Source organism: Dendrobates tinctorius, unplaced genomic scaffold (assembly GCF_039654945.1).
Source record: "Dendrobates tinctorius isolate UK_male_01 unplaced genomic scaffold, ASM3965494v1 ptg000099l, whole genome shotgun sequence".
In the NCBI taxonomy this organism is placed as follows: Eukaryota; Metazoa; Chordata; class Amphibia; order Anura; family Dendrobatidae; genus Dendrobates; species Dendrobates tinctorius.
Window position 1 is genome coordinate 3,380,192 of NW_027361767.1, and position 13,381 is coordinate 3,393,572.

The 13,381-nt window shown below is 47.1% G+C and overlaps 1 protein-coding gene across 2 annotated transcripts in view; it reads left to right on the plus strand.

Moving 5' to 3' along the window:
- The first annotated feature begins 12,770 nt into the window (after positions 1 to 12,770).
- LOC141099273 (TLC domain-containing protein 4-like) overlaps positions 12,771 to 13,381 on the plus strand; it is a 54,266-nt gene continuing 53,655 nt past the window's right edge. Inside the window, exon 1 of one of the 2 annotated variants that reach the window (XM_073587457.1) lies at positions 12,771 to 12,907. The gene's annotated coding sequence lies outside the window, so the exon portion shown is untranslated. The other variant, XM_073587458.1, reaches the window with a different exon arrangement.

A 13,381-nucleotide genomic window follows, 5' to 3' on the forward strand; every position in this document is an offset into this window, starting at 1 on the left:
CTGCTTTGGGGCCCAGAGGTGGAGGGGGCCCCTGTAGGGTGGAAAATAATGAGGGTAATCTGGCTCCTGGCCAGATTGCCCTCATGTACGGCGGGCATGGAGCGATCCCTGCCGCTCCGCTGCCTACAAGAGAAAGTAGCATCGGAGCGCAGGTGCAGCAATCTGTCCTGCTTCCTGCCCGCGCTTCCTCTCACACAGACAGCAGCGCCGCTGGATGACGTCATCATTTAGCGGCCAGCTGTGCCAGAGAGAGGAAGGCAACGGTGATGCTGCGGGAGAGCATGCGGAGAGGTGAGAGGTGCTGTGTGTGTGTGCGTGCATGGGTAGCACTGCGGGGGAATGTGCAGAGAGGTGAATGGTTCTGTGTGTGTCTGTGTGTATATAGGGGGAGGAGAAGGCAATGATGGGGCTGATGGGGAGACAGCAATGATTGGGTGATGGAGAGGGCAATGATGGGGATTGTGGGGGAGGAGGAAATGATGGAAGTGGTGGAATAGGCAAGGATGGGGATGTGGAGGAGGAGGAAATTATGGATGTGGTGGAAAGGGCAATGATGGGGGTGGTGGAGAAGGAGGAAATGATGGAGTTGGTGGAAAGGGCAATAATGGGGGTGAAGGGGGAGGAAATGATGGAGGTGGTGGAATGGGCAAGGATGGTGGTGGAAAGGACGATGATGGTGGTGGAGGGGGGAAGGAAATTATGGAGGTGGTGGAATGGGCAAGGATGGTGGTGGTGGAAAGGACAATGATGGTGGTGGAATGGGCAATGATGGGGATGTTGGGGGAGGAGGAAATGATGGATGTGGTGGAAAGGGCAATGATGGGGTGGTGGGGGAGAAGGCTGATGGTGGTAGTGGAAAAGACAATGATGGGAGTGGTGGGGAAGGAGGCAATGATGGGGGTGGTGGAGGAGAAGGCTGTGATGGAGGTGGTGGAAAGGGCAATGATGTGGGTGATGGAGAAGGCAATGATGGATTGGTAGGGGAGAAAGCAATGATGGAGTTGGTGGAAAGGGCAATGATTGGGTGGTGGGGGAAAAAGCATTGATGGAGGTGGTGGAAATAACAATGGTGGGGGTGGTGGGGGAGAATGCAATGATGGGAGGTAGAGGAAAGGACAATGATGGTGCTGTGGAAAGGGCAATAATGGGGGTGGTGGGGGAAAAGACAATGATGGGGGTGGTGGGGAAGAGGAAATGATGTAGGTGGTGGAATGGAAAATAGTATGGGGTGCTGGGGGAGAAAGCAATGATAGTGGTGGTGGAGAAGGCAATGATGGAGGTGGTGAAGAGGGCAATGATGGGGTGGGGAAGAGGACAATGAGGGGTGTGGGGGATTGGGATGAGAGGAAGGGGGACTTATAATGGACTTAGGAACAGAGGGAGGTGGAGGAAGACATTATTATCGGTTATATAGTGTACTCACTAATTCTGTATAACTACATCCTTAGTTACATAGTTTCCTCTTTTATTATGTATAACATTGTCCCTTATTACGTACCATCCTCTCTAGTTATATATGGTGCCGATCCTTATTATATAGGTTCCTCTGCTGTTATGTATAGTACTGTCTCTTACATAGTGTATCTTACATATTTTTAGATATAAAATGACTGCTGATGAAGGAGCCGGGTGACAAGACTACCAATCCATCAGCTCCTCCATTAGAAAGGAAGCTTTCCCATGCTCCATCAGCCATCATTGCACTATACAGCTAACAAGACAGGGCTCTATATAATCCAATATGTAAGGGATGGTACTGTACATAACAAGAGAGGGCACTGTATAATATGGGATGGCAATATACATAAAAAAGTAGACTATGTAATATATATACACATGTATGTGTGTGTGTCTCTCTCTCTCTCTCTATATATACTAGCTGAAGAGCCCGGCGTTACCCGGGCATAGTAACCAACTGTGGTTAGTTATAACAAATTATAATGATTATATTGCACACAAAAACTGTGCATCTGATCCTATCCTGTGTGATACTGCCTGCTGAGCTGTGTATCTATTCCTATCCTGTGTGATACTGAGTGCTGAGCTGTGTATCTATTCCTATCCTGTGTGATACTGACTGCTGAGCCGTGTATCTAATCCTCTCCTGTGTGATACTGACTGCTGAGCCATGTATCTAATCCTATCCTGTGTGTTACTGACTGCTGAGCTGTGTATCTAATCCTATCCTGTGTGATACTGTCTGCTGAGCCGTGTATCTAATCCTATCCTGTGTGATACTGCCTGCTGAGCTGTGTATCTATTCCTATCCTGTGTGATACTGACTGCTGAGCCGTGTATCTAATCCTATCCTGTGTGATACTGACTGCTGAGCTGTGTATCTAATCCTATCCAGTGTGATACTGCCTGCTGAGCCGTGTATCTAATCCTCTCCTGTGTGATACTGACTGCTGAGCTGTGTATCTAATCCTATCCTGTGTGATACTGTGTGCTGAGCTATGTGTCTAATCCTCTCCTGTGTGATACTGCCTGCTGAGCCGTGTATCTAATCCTATCCTGTGTGATACTGACTGCTGAGCCGTGTATTTAGTCCTATCCTGTGTGATACTGACTGCTGAGCCGTGTATCTAATCCTATCCTGTGTGATACTGACTGCTGAGCCGTGTATTTAGTCCTATCCTGTGTGATACTGACTGCTGAGCCATGTATCTAATCCTATCCTGTGTGATACTGGGCTCCCCCTGCAGTCTGTGTCAGAGGGTGGTCTGTGTTGGCACAGTAATAAATTGTGTTATTTCCAGCTTTACAGAAGGACGATAACACCATAGAAATGATAAGAATAATAGGCCTCAGTTACCACAACTGTCTACAGAGAAAACTGTTGCTGATAGCGACCAATCACAGCTCAGCGTTCATCTCTTAAACAGCTCTGGGACAGCGTGGCGAGTTTTGAGTGGCGACTTTTGTGTTTCGGCTTTTATGTGGCGAGGTTGGTGTATGTGTGGTGAAATGTGTGCTGAGGGTGGTAGATGTGGTGAAGCACGTGGTAGTGTGTGGCGCATTTTGTGTGTTCATATCCCCGTGTGTGGTGAGTATCCCATGTCAGGGCCCCATCTTAGTAACTGTACGGTATATACTCTTTGGCGCCATCGCTCTCATTCTTTCAGTCCCCCTTGTTCACATCTGGCAGCTGTCAATTTGCCGCCAACACTTTTCCTTTCACTTTTCCCCAGTATGTAGATAGGGGCAAAATTGTTTGGTGAATTGGAACGCGTGGGGTTAAAATTTCACCTCACAAGATAGCCTATGACGCTCTCGGGGTCCAGACGTGTGACTGTGCCAAATTTTGTGGCTGTAGCTGCAACGGTGCGGATGCCAATCCCGGACATATATACATACACACCCACATTGAGCTTTATAGCTAACTAGCTGAAGAGCCCGGCGCTGCCCGGGCATAGTAACTAACTGTGGTTAGTTATAGCAAATTATAATTATCCTCCATCCCATAGTCCCGTGCCCATATACCCATCATACATATTCTCCATCCCATAGTCCCGTGCCCATATACCCATCATACATATCCTCCATCCCATAGTCCCGTGCCCATATACCCATCATACATATCCTCCATCCCATAGTCCCGTGCCCATATACCCATCATACATATTCTCCATCCCATAGTCCCATGCCCATATACCCATCATACATATCCTCCATCCCATAGTCCCGTGCCCATATACCCATCATACATATCCTCCATCCCATAGTCCCGTGCCCATATACCCATCATACATATTCTCCATCCCATAGTCCCATGCCCATATACCCATCATACATATCCTCCATCCCATAGTCCCGTGCCCATATACCCATCATACATATCCTCCATCCCATAGTCCCGTGCCCATATACCTGTCATACATATCCTCCATCCCATAGTCCCGTGCCCATATACCCATCATACATATTCTCCATCCCATAGTCCCATGCCCATATACCCATCATACATATTTTCCATCCCATAGTCCCATGCCCATATACCCATCATACATATCCTCCATCCCATAGTCCCGTGCCCATATACCTGTCATACATATCCTCCATCCCATTGTCCCATGCCCATATACCCATCATACATATTCTCCATCCCATAGTCCCATGCCCATATACCCATCATACATATTTTCCATCCCATAGTCCCATGCCCATGTACCCATCATACATATCCTCCATCCCATAGTCCCGTGCCCATATACCTGTCATACATATCCTCCATCCCATAGTCCCATCCCCATATACCCATCATACATATCCTCCATCCCATAGTCCCATGCCCATATACCCATCATACATATCCTCCATCCCATAGTCCCGTGCCCATATACCTGTCATACATATCCTCCATCCCATAGTCCCGTGCCCATATACCCATCATACATATTCGCCATCCCATAGTCGAGTGCCCATATACCCAACACACATCCTTCATCTCATAGTCCCATGCCCATATACCCATCACACATCCTCCATCCCATAGTCCCGTGCCCATATACCCATCATACATATCCGCCATCCCATAGTCCCATGCCCATATACCCATCATACATATCCTCCATCCCATAGTCCCGTGCCCATATACCTGTCATACATATCCTCCATCCCATAGTCCCATGCCCATATACCCATCATACATATCCTCCATCCCATAGTCCCGTGCCCATATACCTGTCATACATATCCTCCATCCCATAGTCCCGTGCCCATATACCCATCATACATATTCGCCATCCCATAGTCCCGTGCCCATATACCCATCATACATATTCGCCATCCCATAGTCGAGTGCCCATATACCCATCACACATCCTCCATCCCATAGTCCCATGCCCATATACCCATCATACATATCCTCCATCCCATAGTCCCATGCCCATATACCCATCATACATATCCTCCATCCCATAGTCCCGTGCCCATATACCCATCATACATATTCGCCATCCCATAGTCGAGTGCCCATATACCCAACACACATCCTTCATCTCATAGTCCCATGCCCATATACCCATCATACATATCCTCCATCCCATAGTCCCATGCCCATATACCCATCATACATATCCTCCATCCCATAGTCCCGTGCCCATATACCCATCATACATATCCTCCATCCCATAGTCGAGTGCCCATATACCCAACACACATCCTTCATCTCATAGTCCCATGCCCATATACCCATTACACATCCTCCATCCCATAGTCCCGTGCCCATATACCCATCATACAGTGGGGAAAAAAAGTATTTAGTCAGTCAGCAATAGTGCAAGTTCCACCACTTAAAAAGATGAGAGGCGTCTGTAATTTACATCATAGGTAGACCTCAACTATGGGAGACAAACTGAGAAAAAAAAATCCAGAAAATCACATTGTCTGTTTTTTTTTCATTTTATTTGCATATTATGGTGGAAAATAAGTTTTTGGTCAGAAACAAGCAATCAAGATTTCTGGCTCTCACAGACCTGTAACTTCTTCTTTAAGAGTCTCCTCTTTCCTCCACTCATTACCTGTAGTAATGGCACCTGTTTAAACTTGTTATCAGTATAAAAAGACACCTGTGCACACCCTCAAACAGTCTGACTCCAAACTCCACTATGGTGAAGACCAAAGAGCTGTCAAAGGACACCAGAAACAAAATTGTAGCCCTGCACCAGGCTGGGAAGACTGAATCTGCAATAGCCAACCAGCTTGGAGTGAAGAAATCAACTGTGGGAGCAATAATTAGAAAATGGAAGACATACAAGACCACTGATAATCTCCCTCGATCTGGTGCTCCACGCAAAATCCCACCCCGTGGGGTCAGAATGATCACAAGAACGGTGAGCAAAAATCCCAGAACCACACGGGGGGACCTAGTGAATGAACTGCAGAGAGCTGGGACCAATGTAACAAGGCCTACCATAAGTAACACACTACGCCACCATGGACTCAGATCCTGCAGTGCCAGACGTGTCCCACTGCTTAAGCCTGTACATGTCCGGGCCCGTCTGAAGTTTGCTAGAGAGCATTTGGATGATCCAGAGGAGTTTTGGGAGAATGTCCTATGGTCTGATGAAACCAAACTGGAACTGTTTGGTAGAAACACAACTTGTCGTGTTTGGAGGAAAAAGAATACTGAGTTGCATCCATCAAACACCATACCTACTGTAAAGCATGGTGGTGGAACATCATGCTTTGGGGCTGTTTCTCTGCAAAGGGGCCAGGACGACTGATCCGGGTACATGAAAGAATGAATGGGGCCATGTATCGTGAGATTTTGAGTGCAAACCTCCTTCCATCAGCAAGGGCATTGAAGATGAAACGTGGCTGGGTCTTTCAACATGACAATGATCCAAAGCACACCGCCAGGGCAACGAAGGAGTGGCTTCGTAAGAAGCATTTCAAGGTCCTGGAGTGGCCTAGCCAGTCTCCAGATCTCAACCCTATAGAAAACCTTTGGAGGGAGTTGAAAGTCCGTGTTGCCAAGCGAAAAGCCAAAAACATCACTGCTCTAGAGGAGATCTGCATGGAGGAATGGGCCAACATACCAACAACAGTGTGTGACAACCTTGTGAAGACTTACAGAAAACGTTTGACCTCTGTCATTGCCAACAAAGGATATATCACAAAGTATTGAGATGAAATTTTGTTTCTGACCAAATACTTATTTTCCACCATAATATGCAAATAAAATGAAAAAAAAACCAGACAATGTGATTTTCTGGATTTTTTTTTCTCAGTTTGTCTCCCATAGTTGAGGTCTACCTATGATGTAAATTACAGACGCCTCTCATCTTTTTAAGTGGTGGAACTTGCACTATTGCTGACTGACTAAATACTTTTTTCCCCACTGTACATATCCGCCATCCCATAGTCCCGTGCCCATATACCCATCATACATATTTTCCATCCCATAGTCCCGTGCCCATATACCCATCATACATATCCGCCATCCCATAGTCCCATGCCCATATACCTATCATACATATCCGCCATCCCATAGTCCCATGCCCATATACCCATCATACATATCCGCCATCCCATAGTCCCATGCCCATATACCCATCATACATATCCGCCATCCCATAGTCCCATGCCCATATACCCATCATACATATCCGCCATCCCATAGTCCCATGCCCATATACCCATCATACATATCCGCCATCCCATAGTCCCATGCCCATATACCCATCATACATATCCGCCATCCCATAGTCCCATGCCCATATACCCATCATACATATCCGCCATCCCATAGTCCCGTGCCCATATACCCATCATACATATCCGCCATCCCATAGTCCCGTGCCCATATACCCATCATACATATCCGCCATCCCATAGTCCCATGCCCATATACCCATCATACATATCCGCCATCCCATAGTCCCATGCCCATATACCCATCATACATATCCGCCATCCCATAGTCCCATGCCCATATACCCATCATACATATCCGCCATCCCATAGTCCCGTGCCCATATACCCATCATACATATTCTCCATCCCATAGTCCCGTGCCCATATACCCATCATACATATCCTCCATCCCATAGTCCCATGCCCATATACCCATCATACATATCCGCCATCCCATAGTCCCGTGCCCATATACCCATCATACATATTCTCCATCCCATAGTCCCGTGCCCATATACCCATCACACATCCTCCATCCCATAGTCCTGTGCCCATATACCCATCATACATATCCTCCATCCCATAGTCCCATGCCCATATACCCATCATACATATCCGCCATCCTATAGTCCCGTGCCCATATACCCATCATACATATCCACCATCCCATAGTCCGGTGCCCATATACTCATCACACATCCTCCATTCCATAGTCAACCATTATGACATCATAATGAGCGGCGACAGGGCTTGCAACCTTTGATGACATCAGCGTCGCCATGGCAACCATTGTGACATCATAATGAGGGGCGGGGCTTGGCGAGCACACACTGCTTCCCCAGTATGCAAATAGGGGCATTGTGACATCACAATGCGGGGCGGGGCTTGACGCGCACACACTTTTTCCGTCAGTATGTAGATGGGGCAAAATTGTTTGGTGAACTGGAACATGCGGGGTTAAAATTTTGTGTGTATGTGTGTATGTCCGGGATAGGCATCCGCACCGTCGCAGCTACAGCCACAAAATTTGGCACAGTCACACGTCTGGACCCCGAGAGCGTCCTAAGCTATGTTGTGAGGCGAAATTTTAACCCCGCACGTTCCAATTCACCAAACAATTTTGCCCCTATCTGCATAACGGGGAAAAAGTGTGTGTGTATCAAGCCCCGCCCCTCATTATGATGTCATAATGGTTGACTATGGGAAGGAGGATGTGTGATGGGTATATGGGCACGGGACTATGGGATGGAGGATATGTGTGATGGGTATATGGGCACGGGCCTATGGGATGGAGGATATGTGATGGGTATATGGGCACGGGACTATGGGATGGAGGATATGTGATGGGTATATGGGCACGGGACTATGGGATGGAGGATGTGTGATGGGTATATGGGCACGGGACTATGGGATGGAGAATATGTATGATGGGTATATGGGCACGGGACTATGGGATGGAGGATATGTATGATGGGTATATGGGCACGGGCCTATGGGATGGAGGATATGTGATGGGTATATGGGCACGGGACTATGGGATGGAGGATGTGTGATGGGTATATGGGCACGGGCCTATGGGATGGAGGATATGTGATGGGTATATGGGCACGGGACTATGGGATGGAGGATGTGTGATGGGTATATGGGCACGGGACTATGGGATGGAGAATATGTATGATGGGTATATGGGCACGGGACTATGGGATGGAGGATATGTATGATGGGTATATGGGCACGGGCCTATGGGATGGAGGATATGTGATGGGTATATGGGCACGGGACTATGGGATGGAGGATGTGTGATGGGTATATGGGCACGGGACTATGGGATGGAGGATATGTATGATGGGTATATGGGCACTGGACTATGGGATGGAGGATATGTATGACAGGTATATGGGCACGGGACTATGGGATGGAGGATATGTATGATGGGTATATGGGCACGGGCCTATGGGATGGAGGATATGTGATGGGTATATGGGCACGGGACTATGGGATGGAGGATGTGTGATGGGTATATGGGCACGGGACTATGGGATGGAGAATATGTATGATGGGTATATGGGCACGGGACTATGGGATGGAGGATATGTATGATGGGTATATGGGCACGGGCCTATGGGATGGAGGATATGTGATGGGTATATGGGCACGGGACTATGGGATGGAGGATGTGTGATGGGTATATGGGCACGGGACTATGGGATGGAGAATATGTATGATGGGTATATGGGCACGGGACTATGAGATGGAGGATATGTATGATGGGTATATGGGCACAGGACTATGGGATGGAGGATGTGTGATGGGTATATGGGCACGGGACTATGGGATGGAGAATATGTATGATGGGTATATGGGCACGGGACTATGGGATGGAGGATGTGTGATGGGTATATGGGCACGGGACTATGGGATGGAGGATATGTATGATGGGTATATGGGCACGGGACTATGGGATGGAGAATATGTATGATGGGTATATGGGAACGGGACTATGGGATGGAGGATGTGTGATGGGTATATGGGCACGGGACTATGGGATGGAGAATATGTATGATGGGTATATGGGCACGGGACTATGGGATGGAGGATGTGTGATGGGTATATGGGCACGGGACTATGGGATGGAGGATATGTATGATGGGTATATGGGCACGGGACTATGGGATGGAGAATATGTATGATGGGTATATGGGCACGGGACTATGAGATGGAGGATATGTATGATGGGTATATGGGCACGGGACTATGGGATGGAGGATGTGTGATGGGTATATGGGCACGGGACTATGGGATGGAGAATATGTATGATGGGTATATGGGCACGGGACTATGGGATGGAGGATGTGTGATGGGTATATGGGCACGGGACTATGGGATGGAGGATATGTATGATGGGTATATGGGCACGGGACTATGGGATGGAGGATGTGTGATGGGTATATGGGCACGGGACTATGGGATGGTGGATATGTATGATGGGTATATGGGCACGGGACTATGGGATGGAGGATGTGTGATGGGTATATGGGCACGGGACTATGGGATGGAGGATATGTATGATGGGTATATGGGCACGGGACTATGGGATGGAGGATGTGTGATGGGTATATGGGCACGGGACTATGGGATGGAGGATATGTATGATGGGTATATGGGCACGGGACTATGGGATGGAGGATGTGTGATGGGTATATGGGCACGGGACTATGGGATGGTGGATATGTATGATGGGTATATGGGCACGGGACTATGGGATGGAGGATATGTATGATGGGTATATGGGCACGGGACTATGGGATGGAGGATATGTATGATGGGTATATGGGCACAGGACTATGGGATGGAGGATATGTATGATGGGTATATGGGCACAGGACTATGGGATGGAGGATATGTATGATGGGTATATGGGCATGGGACTATGGGATGGAGAATATGTATGATGGGTATATGGGCATGGGACTATGGGATGGAGGATATGTATGATGGGTATATGGGCACGGGACTATGGGATGGAGGATGTGTGATGGGTATATGGGTACGGGACTATGGGATGGAGGATATGTATGATGGGTATATGGGCACGGGACTATGGGATGGAGAATATGTATGATGGGTATATGGGCACAGGACTATGGGATGGAGTATGTGTGATGGGTATATGGGCACGGGACTATGGGATGGGGGATATGTATGATGGGTATATGGGCACGGGACTATGGGATGGTGGATATGTATGATGGGTATATGGGCACGGGACTATGGGATGGAGGATGTGTGATGGGTATATGGGCACGGGACTATGGGATGGTGGATATGTATGATGGGTATATGGGCACGGGACTATGGGATGGAGGATATGTATGATGGGTATATGGGCACGGGACTATGGGATGGAGAATATGTATGATGGGTATATGGGCACGGGACTATGGGATGGAGAATATGTATGATGGGTATATGGGCACAGGACTATGGGATGGAGGATGTGTGATGGGTATATGGGCACGGGACTATGGGATGGGGGATATGTATGATGGGTATATGGGCACGGGACTATGGGATGGTGGATATGTATGATGGGTATATGGGCACGGGACTATGGGATGGAGGATGTGTGATGGGTATATGGGCACGGGACTATGGGATGGTGGATATGTATGATGGGTATATGGGCACGGGACTATGGGATGGAGGATGTGTGATGGGTATATGGGCACGGGACTATGGGATGGAGGATAATTATAATTTGCTATAACTAACCACAGTTAGTTACTATGCCTGGGCAGCGCCGGGCTCTTCAGCTAGTATTATATATTATATATATATGTAGCTTTGTCGACATAAAAGGGGGGGCTCAGACACATTTCTTGCACAGGGGCCCCAAGCTGTCAGTGTCCGCCCCTGTAGGGAGGATTTAATATCTGCCTTTTGATGTTGTTTTTTTGTGGATTTTTTTTCTTGTGTTTTTTGAGCTTTACACGTTACAGTCAGATATAAGATAAAGGTCCAAGATAAAAATGAGAATATCGACATACTTGGAGTTTTAGTTCGTGGCGTTTCAGTGTCATGATTGGGGTTGATGATTTTTATCACAATTCGGTAGTTTATAGCCTTGTCAAGAAGTAAAAATGCCACCAAAAAGAATGTAAAAAATGCCTAAAAATGAGTGTCCTTAGGCCTCACCCAGATGTTCGTTTTTTATTTTGATCAGACCTTGATTAGATTGTGTTCCGAGTGTCATCCAAAAAAAAACTAAAAATGTCTCCGCCGTCTCCTTTCTCACAGGCCAGTTTCTGATGGCATCCAACACCAGTCCGTTTTTTTTCTTTTCACGGACCCATAGACTGGCATTGCAGATTTTGATCAAAACCGGACGTGGCTCCGCGATTTCCTGCTCGGCCCATGTGAATGACCCCATGGATGAGACCGATCCGTGAACAATATCACATGTCTGAATGAGTCTGTCCATGAGGTCACCTGAGCGCGCTCCGATGTTCTCCACGGACCCACAGACATAAATGGCCGAGCGCGATCCGAATATTGGAGGCAAAAAGTGGCTGCTGCGATTTCACTCCTCGGACAGACTCGGTCCTGTGCCCGGCCCCATAGAATAACATTGATTTGATGCCTCAATGGGTCGACCAAAACTCCGGTGGTCTGCACGAGTGATTATACTGACAGCTGTTCCACTGTTATTCCAGTTTTTAAAACATTAAATTAATAGTAGAAAAAAAATCAATGTTCGAAAAGTGAAAAAAAAAGTTTAAATAAGTTAAAAAAGTAAAAAAAACTTGGAAAGTAAAAAAAAGTTTAAAAAGTAGAAAAAAAGTTGAAACTTATTTTTACTTTTTCAACCTTTTTTTTACTTTTCAAACTTTTTTTTAACTTTTTTTACTTTATGAAATAGTTAAAAAAAAGTTTAAAAAGTAAAAAGTAGTTTAGAAAGTAAAAAAACAAAAAAAAAGCTCGTCAACTGTCAGCGATTTCAGCCCGAGCCCTCGGAGAGCGGAGGGTTAATCCATAGACATAACAGGAGTTGCTCCCTGTCTGGGTGTACTCTGCAAATTGACAGGCGTGGTTATGCAAAATGCACCCAGAAGTGGGCGTGGTCATGCCTGGAGCTGGGGGTGTGGTGTAGGCATTTGTTGACGTGTTGCTCCAGTAGAAAGTGCAGCAGGGATCGCAGACACAAGGTGTCAGGGGATCATGGGTCAGTGTCCAGCCTGGAGGCTCTGCAGTCACGGCTCTGCTACCGGTAAGACCCTCCAGCTGTGTACCCCACTGTGTGCCCCCCCAGGTCACTGTCATACGGGCAGACGCGCGTGTGTGAGCCGCATACATAAACATCTGCACGCTCGTACCGCGCCTGGATCTGGGCTCTGGACCTCAGTAAAGGTCTGTGCGCTTCGTTTTCTTTATTTCCAAGATCTCTGCTTGCTGTCAGTGAATCATACGGATCCGTACACGCCGTCTACAGGCAGAGGGTCCGATTCATCCGTTACGTTATTTTTTTTTTTTAAGTCCCCTTTAATTCTTTGTCTTACTGTATATGTGTTGCCTTTTGTGCCTTTTTTTGCATCAAGTATATATATTTTATTATTTTCACTTTTTAAAAAAAAATGTTTTCCAATTTTTTTATAACAAAGTCACGTGTTCTGCTAAAAATTTTTTCCCCCTCAAAAATTCAGGGGGACATAACATCGCGCCAAAGGGGGGGACGTGGAGTATT